Genomic DNA, 14,727 nt, shown 5'->3' with positions numbered 1-14,727 from the left:
GCGCCTGTGACGTTCCAGCCGACGGGGGCGTCTTCCTCTGGCCAGCCACACAGCTGGAGAACCGGTCGAGCTCTGCTGCGCACGCTTCACCCATGTGCTGCCCCGTGCGCGCTTAGAGTTTGCGCGCAGACTTTCTCCCGAGCCGGTGACCGTCCGGCCGCTCACTGGACGGCTGCAGCGGCTGCAGCGTCACTGCAATGGCCGCGCTCCCCTCGGTTTCGGTTTAGAAATCGCCGATTTTCGCAGGCAGCTTGCGGCGTCCACGAGCGTATTTCAGCTGTTGTATTTTGCATGTTGCCTTCTTTTTAAGCAGACTACACGAAAATAAGGTTTTTAAGAGGTCGAAATTTTGAGTGCAGTTGGCCTTTAAAGGGACACTGAAGTGAATTTGTCAAGCTCCCGTTTTTGCTTGCACTGCGTAGACTGGCTCAAATTAGCACACTTTTCGTCGTTTATCCGGTTGACAAATCCGTAATTATTTTACAAAGCGCGAAAGAAGAAAAACTACCATGCGCGGTTTACGGCGGCCGCACCAACTAAAGCTGTGATGTTGGGAGGAGCGGGCACCGTAATTGGACGATGCCCAAGGTGAGCAACCAAACAAGTTTCGGTTTCGGTTCTGTAAAACACAACTGGTGGCGTTGTTGGATGGGCATTCTCAATAACTCAGTAATCATCGTACCGCGCTTCTGCCATGTTGTCAGCTGTAAAAATGCATAAAGATAAGCCTCCCAGGACGGCTTGGAATCGTAGCATTCACTAGCCGAGGCCTACGCAGTGCATGGACGCCCTCCGCGTATCCGCAGACGCCCAAATGTCATGCGCTTTTCCCCCATATTTGGAGCTTGCCTCACTCATGCCTGTATCGTAAAAAGCGTGTTCGCACCAGGCCAAGGGTCTGTTCATTCTGGCCTGTGCCCACTGACCGCACGCAGTCGGTGCTTATGGCAACAGCACGCCAACGATAACTCGCTAGCGCGCCAGTGCCAGCCTGCGCGCGTTCTGTGAACTAGTTCGTGGAGCCATGAACGTTGCGGCCAAAAACAAGGTGAACTCAATGTAGAAAACATCGGCAGAAAACGAAAAAGTTAACTTACAAAAAAAAAAAAAAAAGCACGTACCCGCGGGGACTCGAACTCGTGACTTGCAAAACACTCGCGGCAACATACCAAGCGCCCCACACCACTAGGCCACGGGACGGACTCCGCCGACCTTGGTAATATAAGGTATATATTGTTAAACAAGTTTACACTTTTATTTATTTTTGGCATTTCAAGCAGCTTAGGTGACTATTTGTTGTATTGCGCTCGTGCAGTAAGCGTCCCCCAAGTTTCCACACTAGCTCACGTCTAGCAATTGCATTTCGTAGACGGAAAAGCATTCGCAGATGCGTAGTCGTGCTGCTGACCGCTGTGCTTGTTCGCCCAGCGCAAAAAAGTGCTTCCCGCACCCTATTTTTAAGCTGTGCGGTAAAAATATCAGTTGATTTTATTTCCTTAGTACCTATATTAACTTCGCTGACTCTTCTCCCGCCTTCAAGAGGCCTTATATTTTCCTACTGGCGTACCAGTCAGCGAAGCGTCGCATGTGCGCTTGTGCAGCGCTTGTGTGAAGCGACCTTGACTTGGAGCTAGATACAGTGTACAAACTAACCAAGGAAAGAAAGACCCATTCTTCCATTCACAAACGTGTCCTGGCTTCGTTTCAACTGAGCGAACGAATTGCGACGACCCGTCGGCGGCCGGCGGACGAAACGCTGGGCCGACTCTGTCTGAAGGCCGGGGAGCCGTGCAGTAGCGCAGCCAATTGCGAGCTCGGCTCCTCGCGACGTCACACGAAAACGCTGCAGAAAATGGGCGAGCGTAAAGAGAGGAGGACAGCATTTTCGAATTAATTTTTCTACTAAATAAAATCGCGTAAACGCGCCCAGAGTGGTCGTAACATGGCCTGGGGACTCCGGACTACAATTTGCGCAAGTAATCCCGCAATGTTTACATATCACTTCAGTGTCCCTTTAAGCCTAACGTACATCTTCGGTGCTATAAAGGTTATAGTAAAGGTTCGGGAGGCCAGTGTTTGGAGGTTTTTAAGTTCCTACAAGCAAAATTTCTGTGCAGTTACGAGAGCCAATTATTGGTGTTGTGGCATGGGTAAAACAACATGGCTATTAAGACATGTAGCCGTCAACTTACTGCCGGCTTCCCGTAAGCTTTTTAAACCATTGTGATACACAAGCTGCTTTATTCCTGGAATAAAAAAAGCTACTTTTAACTTCAACGTCAATATGCTTAGCCCACTCACAATGACGCTTAATATACGACTATTCATATTGGCGTCTGCAAACAGGAATTCAAGTCATTTAAGTAGCTCGAGTGTCACGTGTTTCCTAATTACCAAGTTGCTTAAATGGGGTCTGGATTAAAATTGGCACGTTTCATTTGCCACACTGATGTAGTAATCTTTGGAATGAACAGGTGGTATGTTGTTTTGTGGGCCTTTTCAATGGGACGACACTTTCACAGCCATTTTGTTTCGTAGACGGGGCGCCTCAACAGCAACAGCCGTCAGTAGGCTGAACCCCGAATCAGAGCGACATATGTTACTAAACCTTTCATATCCCTTCCAACAATATTTACTGCCCTATAGCATCGAGACACTACCGCTGTTAGTACTAACAGATGACCACGTAGTCACGTTAGTATTTGTGCAAATATGAATTAAAAATTACATTTTGTTTCATAAGCAACAAGGAAATAAACATCTTGCTAACCTGCAAGCACATGTAGCACAATAACAAGTAAATCCTGTTTTACTGTGCTATCTTTTTTTTCGAAAAAAAAATAGGAAAAATAGAAATGAAAGGTTACAATATTACATTACTTGCGTTTGTGGAGCGGGCTAGCAACAGGACACTCAATTTCTTGTTGCTTACGAAAAGAAACAACATTTCATTCATATTTGCACAAATGACTAGTATTAGTATGTTACTATTATGTGTACTAAACAACACAGTGCTGCACAATAGAAAACAATACAATACAATACACAGCTTGCACGTGAGTCACCACCACCCTTTCCGATGCAGCTGCTCTAAGCGTTCTCAGCGCCGCTACAGATAAGAGCGCCAGAGAACAGGCTTTCATCGTGTAGGCAGTTCTACAACATGACAGCTAGAGTGACGTCAGTGCAAGCTATGTATAGTGTACTACACTAGTATCCTAATATGACTAGCCCATCAGACTCGGTGCCAGAGTGACGGGACAGTAATAGCGTGCAGCCCCATTACGGCCCGCGCGTGGCACGCCGCGGGTCCCGGGGGGTCGTTGCTTCTGCGTCGGGAGCGTTTGTTTATCCGCCGTCAAGGTTGCCCCACAAAAACAGCAGACAACGCCCGCACGCGGAAGCAAATGGGACGTCGACGGAAGAGGCCGTAATGGCGGAGTGGTGCGCGCTCAGGGCGGAGCCAGCACAGCCCCGAGGGGAAAGCGAGCGGTTCACCAAACGCGACCGCAGACTGCAACAAGACAACAAGGAAGGGTCAGCTAAACAAACCGGCGCCGCACCCGCCTCCATCTCGCCCGCGATCCCGGAAAAGCAGGCGATGGCCGCGCGCGCTGCTACGCTACGCAATCATCGAAATTGGGGAGGGAGGGCCTTCTTACCCTAGCTTTGCCTTGCCGGTCGAACATCGCGAGCCATTATGGAAAGCAGCGCAGAAGGGGAAAACGGACGGAAGGGGTCGCAAAGTTGTCAGCTGATGATGCGGTCGTAACGAGCTTGCGACCACAATTAAAACGGGCACTGAAGTGCGAAAACAAGCTGAACTATGTCCGCTGTTTACAGCACGTCACAAACTGCGAGTGGTGAAACGGGATCGGCCGATTGTCGGAGCTCGTTTAAGCATCTTTTTTCCTTGAAAATAGCAGTAACGTAGGGAGTGGTAACTGCAAGCGAACCTTTTTTTTTCTGGAAATGTATAAAAAAATTAATTGAGGTAGATTTTTAATAATAGGTGAGCACCTCGTCCCCCTCAGACCTCGCGAACTCGAGGCTCGGTTCGACGCGCAAGCCTTGGTCCGGTTCCAGAAGTCTGCAAGCCGGAATTACTGGGACACCCACCACTCGCACTTCGTGTCCACAATGGGCCTCCTCGATTATCAGTCCCGGATCGTCCGCGGACTGCCCGAGACGCGACCCGGCGCTCGATTTTCCCATGTATTCCTATGGGGCTTCCGGTCCGAACGCACTCCTCGGACTGCCCGCGGACCGTACAGGACTGGTAAATCGAGGAGGCCCAATGCTCAGCGCTCTAGCCGTCTCAGTGGTCCCAGTTTCTCGCTTCAACAGCGGCAGTCCGCCACTCTTGCGGTTCACCAGTATCGCTATTTCGTTTCCGTCACTCCCATTCCTCTCTCTCTCTTGCCGCCTTGCAATCCGCTGCACACACTATTTTAAAACGCGGACAGTATTAGCTCCATTCGATTCAGACGCGATTCCCTGCAACGCCTGCACCAAAGCGCTCGATTCGCCGCTGCAGGAATGGTGCCGTGCACCGCGTCGCTCGATTGCTCATGGTGCAGCAGCGGTGCCGCCGCGGTGCAGAGAACCGCTGCACCTGCTACGGAGGAGGTGCAGCGATTCGGTGCCGTGAGCGTTGGGGCGTTGCGGGTTGGCAGGCGGCGACCGGCAGTAGCGGCGGCCGCATGAAAATGTCCCTCGAGCCCGAAGATACGCGGGACGAACTTTGCGTCGCCGCTGATGCGTACGACGCAACCCAGATGGCCGTAAACGTAGAGGACGACAGGCGGGGATGATTAGCAGACCTCGCTCGATTGAAAACACGAAGGGGCGCTGCTGACGGTGCAGCCGTGATGCACGGCACCGCGGAACCACGCTGCTGCACTGCACCGGCACCACAGAACTTTCTCTGCAACGTTGCCCTGCACCCCTTCTGAATCGAATGGAGCTCTTAACTCTATGCGGCGACGGGGAGTCACGGTCCCGTCGAGGCGACGGGCGCGTCGGCAGCGGCAGGTGGAGAGTCGAGCTTCGAGCAACGTTACACTGTAGCAACTACTAGCAACGTCGGCAGCGGAGCGCAGGCAGCGCCGCCACAGCCACGCGCTCCGCAGTTTCGCTCTCAGTTAAACTTGTCGAACTCGTTTCCCGTCGAACATATTGCTTGCTGCATTGCACAATTCAATTCAATCCGTTATTTTGGAGATATTGAGTAATCCTAGAACTTGGATTTATTTCTAGACCTCGGAATAAAAAACAAAGCCTGTCGCTATTAAACGGTTGTGACGTCCTAATTGTGTGGCTCGAAGTAGAGTGAACTAGAATCGAAGTGTGGTTTGGTGATATATATGTCAGCGTTCAAGCAACATCCAGGCACGGTCGAAACGTCCAGAGGCGGAAGGAAACCAAGGTCGCAACTCGGACGCAAGGGGGATATCAAACGATCCGTCATAACTAGTTCCACGCAACCGTGACCGCACGAGGGAACGAAAAGTGCGAGAGTGATAACTTCCTTTCGATTATCTCTCCACACGGAAAACACTTTCAGCACCGAGTAAAAAATGACTCCCAGACTCTGCCACCAACGGAACGTGCCCAACGCGCCCCGTGGACGCAAGCTGCAGCAACGTGGGAGATCGGCAGTCAGGTCTGCTGATAGGCCAGAAGCCCAGATGTCGACCGGAGATAACGCGGGGATAATCCAGCTGTCTCCTCTCTCCTCCTCACTCTCAATTAATCGTAAATGTACCACACCGATTCCGCCCTATCTCTGGCCCATTCAATGTGCCCCTTAGAAATGCCTTCCGTCAGCCGTAAATCTCACAAGCCAAAGCGTTTAACACGAGCAAGATCGCCATCGGTACAACACGACTGCCTCAATTTCCTTCATCGCTTCATTACGTTCCCCTCGCGTCTCTCTCTCTCTCCACGCATGGCGAACTGTCTCGGAATGCCGTTGCTACAGCAGGACACGAACCCCCTAAACAACCCCCCTCTCCCCCCTTTCCTCTCCAGCAAGGTTTCTTCGCACGCCCGAAGCTATATCTGGAAGCATGGAACTGAAGCATTTGCATACGAGCCGCGGAAAGTTCAGCTCGCACTCGCGCACGTACGAACGAGAGGAGGAAGATCTGGCGGGTTAAGGCGGCAACTTATTCGGCTGCAGGTCACAGGCGTGTCTGTCGCCGAGAGCAACATTATTGCAGACAACAGCAGCTAGCCGAACGAGTGCCGATAGCGCGACGCACGCAGCGTGTACCAACACGGCGCCATTAATCTTCTCCCGCTCCCGCGGGGCATGAGACGTGCTACAGCATGCGTCAGGTATGGCAATTGCTTGCCGGGAGGCGAAGGACGACGTTTCGGCGAAACCGTTGCTAGTCCCGCTTTTTCTTTTGCATTTCTCTGATCCCCCCCCCCCCCTCCCCCGCCACGCCTTTCTAGGAAATGCGACGCTATAGGGAAACTGTAGACGGCTGAGCGATGTATATAGGTAGGAAACCTATCGAAGCAAGATCTCTCGAATAAGCTTCCCCACCAAATTGCCCCCGTTGAACGCGGTCAGACCAGTTGAGTTTGTCGCGCGATAGCTCGGTTTTCGCGCCGACAGCGCGCACGCAATTGCACCGCACGACGAAACACAGAAGCTGCTCGGCGCAGCCGGCGCTGATGGCGCGCATGCGCAGTGAACTCGGACGAGCCATCATTTACTGATTGCACGCGCCCTTATACTCCTTCACTAATCACCTTCTTGGCACCTCTCTCCTGGGACCACGGAGTACTCCGTGCCTGGGACCGAACGAGTGATTAGACGATTTCACTCCGCGCAACCGCACGAGGCACTGGCTTGACCTTGGTTGAGCTTGAAGGTCAGACTGACGCTACCAGCCGTTTCGAAGTTAAGTGTGTAATGGAGTCCAGTCGTCTGTCCGGAAGCACACGCTTAAAAAAAAAAAAAAAAAAACGTCGGCTAGCCCCTCCCCTTTTCCTGCTCCTTTTTTTTCTTTTTCCTGCTTTTTCCTGCTCCTAGCAAAGTTCAGTTTTTGTCCAAGAGATGCCACGCGAATACGCCTATTCTTCTGCTGAGTAAATGGGCAGCAGCTTGTTCTTTTTACAGGCCAGTCGCACAATTTACTCTGCAGGCATGCCGGCGGCTGTCATGCGCCAAGGGTTTATATCTTCTACACAGCAGCCGTTCTTAGCAGGCATAACTCACTTGCATCTCTGGGCCTCGAACTAGCTCCCGAGCCCCTTCCCGTATTCGATCACAAAACACCCCGGCACTTACAAACGCCTCGGTGGCAGCACCATTACCGCTTTATTAGAGCCCATCCGACTTCTTGGAATTCCAATGGGACACAAAAATAGCCCGGCAATTCGGCGTCACCAACTCCCATCCCAGTGGAAAACGATTACTTGCTTCCATCCAAAGCCCCTCCAAAAAATATGGCGGGACAAGCCAAAAAGCCATCCCAACCATGGCACGCGCCGTTGCTGCCTATGCTATCACAACGGATCTCAAGATTACGACCTCAACCGCACGCACTTACGCATGTTTCAAAGCCTGTATCATCGATCCACTTTCCGTACTACTACAGGATTACCCAAAAAGATCCGCCTCGACAAACTTCAAGCCGCTGTCCCTCTACTCCCCCCCCCCCCCCTTCCCGACGCTATTCTTCAAGAAAAAAAAAACAATCAACCAGCCTTCAAGTACCCCCTCAACCACCAAGGAATCCAGCTTGTGGCCTGGGAAGCTCGCAAAACGTCGACAACGCCCGACCGTTCACCCGCTCCCACTCCCGTACCCAATGGTAACCGGATCTTCCATTCCTCACCTGATCCGAAGCTCGATCCTCAAACGCCAATAAATTACCGCGCTCACCAAACACCAGCGAACCCAAGAAATCCATTTGTACACTGGCGAAGGCCCGTCAATCATGGACACGGCATGGACCTTCCTCCAGTGATCTCCCAACTATATAATCACGACTCGTCCACCCTCCGCGTGCCGTATACTGCTCCTCTCGAAGCTGAACGTTACGCCATCATGCACGCACTTGACTTCCTCGCGTTAGACTTTACGTCGACCATCCCAACCCACATTCGCGTCCCTGCTGATTCTTTCCAAGCGAATCGCCAAACCATTGATAACCCGACCTCGCAAAATACTCCACCAGATTTCCTACCTTTAGCCGCAACACCGACATTCGCGGAGAATGGCCCAGCACTCGCACGGCTGCGCAGGAGAGCCTGTCGCATATCTCCGCTGCTTCACCCTCGTCGACAACATTACTGCGGCCTCTTCATCCCCAGCGGTGCAAATCATTCTATATAACAACAACAACACAAAAAAAAGACAAGAAACCACGACTCCTAAACCTCACTCCACCCGGCTTCCTCGAGTCTCTTTCGGAACCTCCCGACGCCATGGCTATGCCCCTGAAACGTTCTTGAGAAGATGGCAGCTCCTGCATCAACGCCCAAACGGCTCACTGCCTGAATGCCACCAGAGCTGATCTCCACCACTTCACGAATCAGGTTTTGCCCTACGTTCATACTTTACCACACATTCATACCTCCTACGAATGGCCCTTCAAGCCCTATAGGCTACAATATTGTTGATGTCCTCACCGTCTTATTCATTGCAACGCCAACCGAGCCCACCCGTCCGGCCCCCAACCTCCACGGGGACACACATCCAGATCTTTTGCCTTTAGGCCACCACACAGCCTCAGTCCCCCCCATACGCTTTTCTCTCCACGCAATCGACCCAGAGCTTCCCCACCCCCTAATAAAAGCGTTCATTCTTCTCCTCTATAGCTTGTATTCACTGGTGAGGCACGCATGCAGGCAACCATGTGAGTGCGCCGTCACTGGTTACGTCGGGCTCCGCGTGATGGCGGTACTTGTTCGTGCTAAGCCCATGATTTGTGTCGGACGTTCCAAACTCTACCCCACCGAACGCAAAGTAATGCATCGACTCCCATGAGAGTGCGATTAATAACATCTCTGTTGACACCAACGTTGGTAATCGGGTTGAAAAGGAGCAGACGGAGCACGCCGGCGTTTTATTTTTATTCTTCGGCGTGCGGGCGCAGTGGCACAAGCCGCGCCATTTCCGTGGCGCATTGGCCATGTCAGTGGCCGTTTCCAGTGTTGCCAAGCGAAGAAATTAACAGCTAAACTTTTCAACGAATACCACCTATATGGCGATGATGATGATGATGATGATGATGATAATGATGCCTTCGCAGTGCTTGGCACATATGCATACCTTTTTTCTACCTTCTATCCACCGTGGGGAAGCGAGAGGGTGACATGGTTGTCAAAGCAACTTATGTGGGTCTGGCCGCAAGGAAAAGGCTGCTTGTGTTACTCAGCAAAAGCAGCATGTAAGCACTAACTCCCACGCGCTTAATTAACAACACCGAAGCTGGAAGCTGAGACTCGCGCTGGGAGAAGTGGGGCAGGTAAAAAGCCACAGTCCCGAACCTGCGCTACCGTTACAGGTACGTATACGCGCGCACGAGGTTCGCCGTTAAACCCATTAGCGCTCTAGCTGATATTACTTAACTGGAGGTCAGGCGCGCGTAATTTGAGCCGAACGGTAGTGAGTTTGTAATGCGACCCACATTGTTAATGTATGTGTGGGCGAACTCTGGGCGAGCGTGCACATGTATCATGAGCCACAAGTCCGGATTCGGGATTTTTACATAAAAAACGGACTGGCTTTATTTATTACCCGCTTGAAGTTTCATAAATTATAAGCCCTAGCCCGCAACGGTAATAAAAAAAGGGGGGGGGGGGGAGCAATTCATGAATTTCCGCGAATTTTCGCTACACCACAGGAAAGAACAGCATCCATGTTGCTCTCGCATTTTTTTTTTTTTTTCAAAGCTCCTCAATTTGGCCCACGCTGCTCCGTTCAAAGTTACGTTGAGCTTACTAGAGAGCCTCCATTTGTTCAATGATTTCGGAATATTATATACCGTTCGAGCTGAAATAAAGACGGGATGGCTAAGGACGTCAGACAGAAAACACGTTCGAAAGAAGAAAATATGCACAAAAATAATAAACTGAATAACAGACGAAAAAAAAAACCCCGTATTCCGCGCCTCTTTGTAATCAAAACAAATACTGGCCTGGTACTATTTTTGCTGCGCACAGGCTTGTCAGTTTCTTTGCTGATGGATACGATAAAATGTCGAGGGGGAAAGGGCAGCCCTGGCTTCCAGATATAGCCAAGAGAGCAATTTGCTCACATGTAGTTTAGTTCAGAGAGGCATATGAAACGTATACTTCCTTCATCCTCCTTGGCTCATTCACACGTCTAGTAGAGCACTCTCTCTCTCTCTCTCTCTCTCTCTCTCTCTCTCTCTCTCTCTCTCTCTCTCTCTCTCTCTCTCTCTCTCTCTCTCTCTCTCTCTCACTCTCTCTCTCCCTATATATATATATATATATATATATATATATATATATATATATATATATATATATATATATATATATATATATATATATATATATATATCTCCCTATCTCTCTCTTTTCTCTCTCCCTCTCCCTACATATTTCTATCTCTTTCTCTCTCTCCCTATCCCTCTCTATCTCTTTCTCTCTCTCCCTCTCCATCTCTCTCTCTCTCTCTCTCCTTTTGAGCTTGATCGGGACGTACCCTTCGGAACACTTTTCACGCAGGAAGACCGGGGACCCTTACACTGAACACTAAATTCTGTCAGGCTCGCGAACGTTCCTGCAAACCAAATTAAAACATCATACGTGCCGTTTTATTTTACTTTTTTTTTTGCTATTCCGCACTTGTGGGGACCGGACAAAAAAAAAAAAAAGGAAGGTTCCCGTAGATCACGGGCACTTCCAAGTCTTCGATAAATTGCGGTCTTAACGCGGAGGAACATTTTAAATCCGCCCCCAAAAGTCAAGCCTCGTTACTGATTTGACTGCGGGCGGAGTTCACTCCGAAGTCCAGTCGAATGATTTCTACCGGACACTAGATTTAGACCGGAGCACGAGGCGTCGTGAAGAGATGCTCCGACGCAATGCGAGGGAGAAGAATGACGTTTCCTTCTCTCTCCGTGCTGTAAAATGATTCCTCGGCGCACTTAAGCCTGCTAACGTGCTTTGAAAGCGAAAGCCTGGCGATATTTATCAACAACTTTTTTTACTGTTCCATCGTATTTGCTTTTCCTTCTTCGCTTTCACTTCTTCGCCCCTCGGGACGAATTATTATTATTATTGTTGTTGTTGTTGTTGTTGTTGTTGTTGCGCCTTTAGATATGGCACATGCCCAATCAGGGGATCGGCCAAATGTCAGTGGTTGGAGGGGGAAAACCTATTTAATTACGGTACTCGAGGAAGCAAGAAAATGAAATAATAATGACAAAAGAAACGAAAATAAAAATGTGCAGAAATGTTAAAAAACTGGAAGAAATTTTATGAAGTGCGACCGTAACTGAATCGAATTACATTGTAAATGCATTTGAATTCGCGATGAAGCGCAGGAGGGAAGAGCAAACTTCCGGGCGGTAGAACGCCGTTTCTAATGCCCCGAGTGATAGAAACGTTTGCGTCTGTTTCTTCGCTTTCATTTTGCCGCAGCGGTCATTTTCTTGAACTGACAGCAACAACAACAACGATGACGCTTTTTAGTATAACTGGGCACTTCGCCTCAGAACGGTACCCAACAGATGGTGTTCCGTAAAATAAGATGCCCTTCGACTGAATTCGGCCTCCGTTCCGTAAAACCGGTTTCCGGGAGAACGGAGCCTCGTCGTCCGTCGGGGCCCGTTTCCGCAGCCCGGAGAGAGAGGAAACGGGCTGAACGAACGATAGAGTGCGGCGACTCTGCCCCCGAAGCATCCTTGTTTACACAACCACGTCGTTTCGACAGCCGGCCCCGCGAAGGTTGGCAATGGGAACGCCGGTAGCAACAACTAATGTCGGCCTGCGCAAACACGGCCTCTCGACGAGTCTTGGCTGCCTGTAGCAATGAATACACCGTGCTTCCCCGTGACAACTTCCTCGCGCCGGTAAACACCAGCCTCGTTTCACACGAAACACGACGGCCCTTCTCCCGGCTTAGATTTGGCGCCGCGCTTGTAAAGGTTGGTTTCATTTCGTAATTTAAAGCAAAGGCTTTCGATGGCGTTGTCAAAAAAAAAAAAATCTGCAGAAATTCAGAGAATTATCTACTAATGCGTAGCATTCTTATGCCGCTTGTCTTGAGTGTGAGTTTTTTACAGCCAAATTTTTTTATTTTTCCAAATCCTGCTCGACCAATTATCTCCACTTACGCTATTATAACGATTAGAAGTAAAACATTCGCGAAATCTGCATTATTGTGGAAATGCAGGGCGTGACACGGTTCGCCACTTTTCTTAATTAATTATTTTATATTTTTTCTTATTTTTTTCTTCAAAATTTCGTTCGACCAATTACCTCCATTTACGCTGTTATAATGATTAAAGGTGGAACTTCCGCGATATCTGCATTTTTGTGGAAATGCAGGGCGTTACGCGGTCCTGGCTGTGGGGGTACTCGGCAAAGAATGCAGCGCATTAAAAAAAAAAAAAAAACTAAGGCATTTTCCCAACAGACCGGTTGGTCGACCGAAAAGACCTGATAAGATCTCTGGACACACTGGGCGTGCGTGAAGCCGGGGCTTCAATCGTGTCAAAACGGTTACTTGAAAATCGCGAAATAGGAACGGTTCTAGATAAGACAATACACACATCAATCGTGAGGACGGGGTATAATGGTAAACGTTTATGTAATAAACCACGTATCGGTATACAATTACCCTAGAGAAGGCAAGCGTTGCAGGGGGCGGCAGAAAGTTGGTCACAGTTGGCACAGGACCGGGGTAATTGGAGAATAATGGGAGAGGCCTCTGCCCTGCAGTGGGCGTAGATAGGCTGGTGATGATGATGATGATGATGAACGCACTTTCAGCGAAGGTTGGACGCACTTTCAGCTTACGAGTATCTCTCAACTTTTTTCAGGAGGGGGGGGGATAGTAATTTTTTAAATTCTCTTTCACAGGTTTCACGCGCCAAGGCAACTTACGGGTTGCGACTTGATTTTTACTACACGATTTTTATGCTATTTTGCCCCCCGGCGCAATGAATGATATGGGACTCAGAACGGGAAGCAAGTGGGCTGCTGTTTGGTGCACGTTAAAAGAGTGAAAAACAGCGCGAATTAAACGGGACGCAGAGTAGAACACACACGCACCCATGGCGCTGAAAATGGGAATTCGCTTAAAACACTGCACGCGGAGCCGGTTCAGTTTAAAGGTTGATGCAGTTGACATAGTTTTGCGGTTAAAATATTCGACGCTTTTGCCAACTCTAATTCCCGGTTCACCAAGCTCGACGAGCAGCTGTCACAGGTGCCCAAATAATGTGAACCCACACGGCGGCATATTTTTGTTGCCCATTCACGGCAACTTGGACAAATACTACTGTACTAAATATAAATAACTGGTAGGAAACTACAAGGAACATTACGCCAATCTTCTATTAAGCCACAGCACTGACAAAAAGTGGCCGAATGTTGCTCATAATGCCTCTAAACTGAAGCATACCCAATAACTAAAACGACGTGCAGGTTTTCGTTTCTTTACAAAAATTTAAAAAAAAAAACAGTATCCTTTACGAACGCTCCTCGAATTTTCAGCCTTCAGACGGTGCGAACATCTGCCATCCAAGGAAGCGGCCTGGACCGAGTTTGATGTATCGCCTACTGCGCCACGAAAAAGAAAAAGACAAGAAGAAGAATCTAAATAAGTTCTGATCGTTAAAATAAGTAATCGGCTGTCGCGAGCGACCTGAAACACCCCTGCGGTTAAAAAAAAAGTGTTACCCAACCCTTAACCTTACCACGAAGGTATTAAAGCGGGAAGCATTTCTGGGAAAAACACTGGAGGTAATAACGCCAAGCGTGGGAAGATCGTAACTCATCGTCTTTCTCTATTTTTTTTTCTCCCCGCCCGTTGGGGGATAACTTTCACTGATTTAAAAGAAACCTGAGACGGCAACCACAAGGTCTTCAAGCTACGTGAAACACGATCGTGCACTTTGCACCTTCAATGAAAACGCTTCGGCATACAGTTATAAACGTCTAACCCTTCGGAACTTCACCTGCAGCAAGATAAATCACCGGCCCCTGGCGTGTTATCAAGTCAGCGCACATAAGACGCGGGGATTTTTTCATCACGCACCGTAAAATGTTCTCACATAGTATCAGCCATCGGTCTCTTAAACGCGCCCTAAAATTGTACATACAGCGCCGCTTCCCCCGCTCCCCTCCCCGCCCAGAAAAACGTTTTTGAAGCCAAGCTTTACTACTTTCGTCCAGCGGTTTCGCGGAGGAAGCGCAAGTTAACCTTTTGACCGGGGACACACCCCCGGCGGCACACCATTCGAAGCGCATCCCGTGACTCGCCGGGTCCGCCAACGTTTATCACACGGCCCCGTTTGCGGTCGTTCTGCTCACGTAGCTGCGGCGGCCGCGACGGGAGCTTCAGCTCATCTGATCGGCAGCCGACCAAACCTGCAGCCTCCCACGCATGCGCCGCGGGGTCGTCTCGGGCTATGTGACTCATCTTGAGCCGCGTACCCCGAGAATGAAAGCGAGGTCGGGCCACCTTCTGTGAGCGTTGCACGTGACCGAATGGCTTTGAGCCGT

The 14,727-nt window shown here is 49.8% G+C and overlaps 1 protein-coding gene across 3 annotated transcripts in view; it reads right to left on the bottom strand.

The window, feature by feature from the left end:
- The window catches only part of LOC144169628 (insulin-like growth factor 1 receptor), a 208,523-nt gene that overhangs the window by 63,660 nt on the left and 130,136 nt on the right, over positions 1 to 14,727 (bottom strand). The gene's annotated exons all lie outside the window — the stretch shown is intronic.

This window comes from Haemaphysalis longicornis, unplaced genomic scaffold (genome assembly GCF_048455015.1).
Source record: "Haemaphysalis longicornis isolate Haplotype H1 unplaced genomic scaffold, Haemaphysalis longicornis Haplotype H1 scaffold_2, whole genome shotgun sequence".
NCBI classification, from domain to species: domain Eukaryota; kingdom Metazoa; phylum Arthropoda; class Arachnida; order Ixodida; family Ixodidae; genus Haemaphysalis; species Haemaphysalis longicornis.
This window is presented reverse-complemented; position numbering and strand designations above follow the sequence as displayed.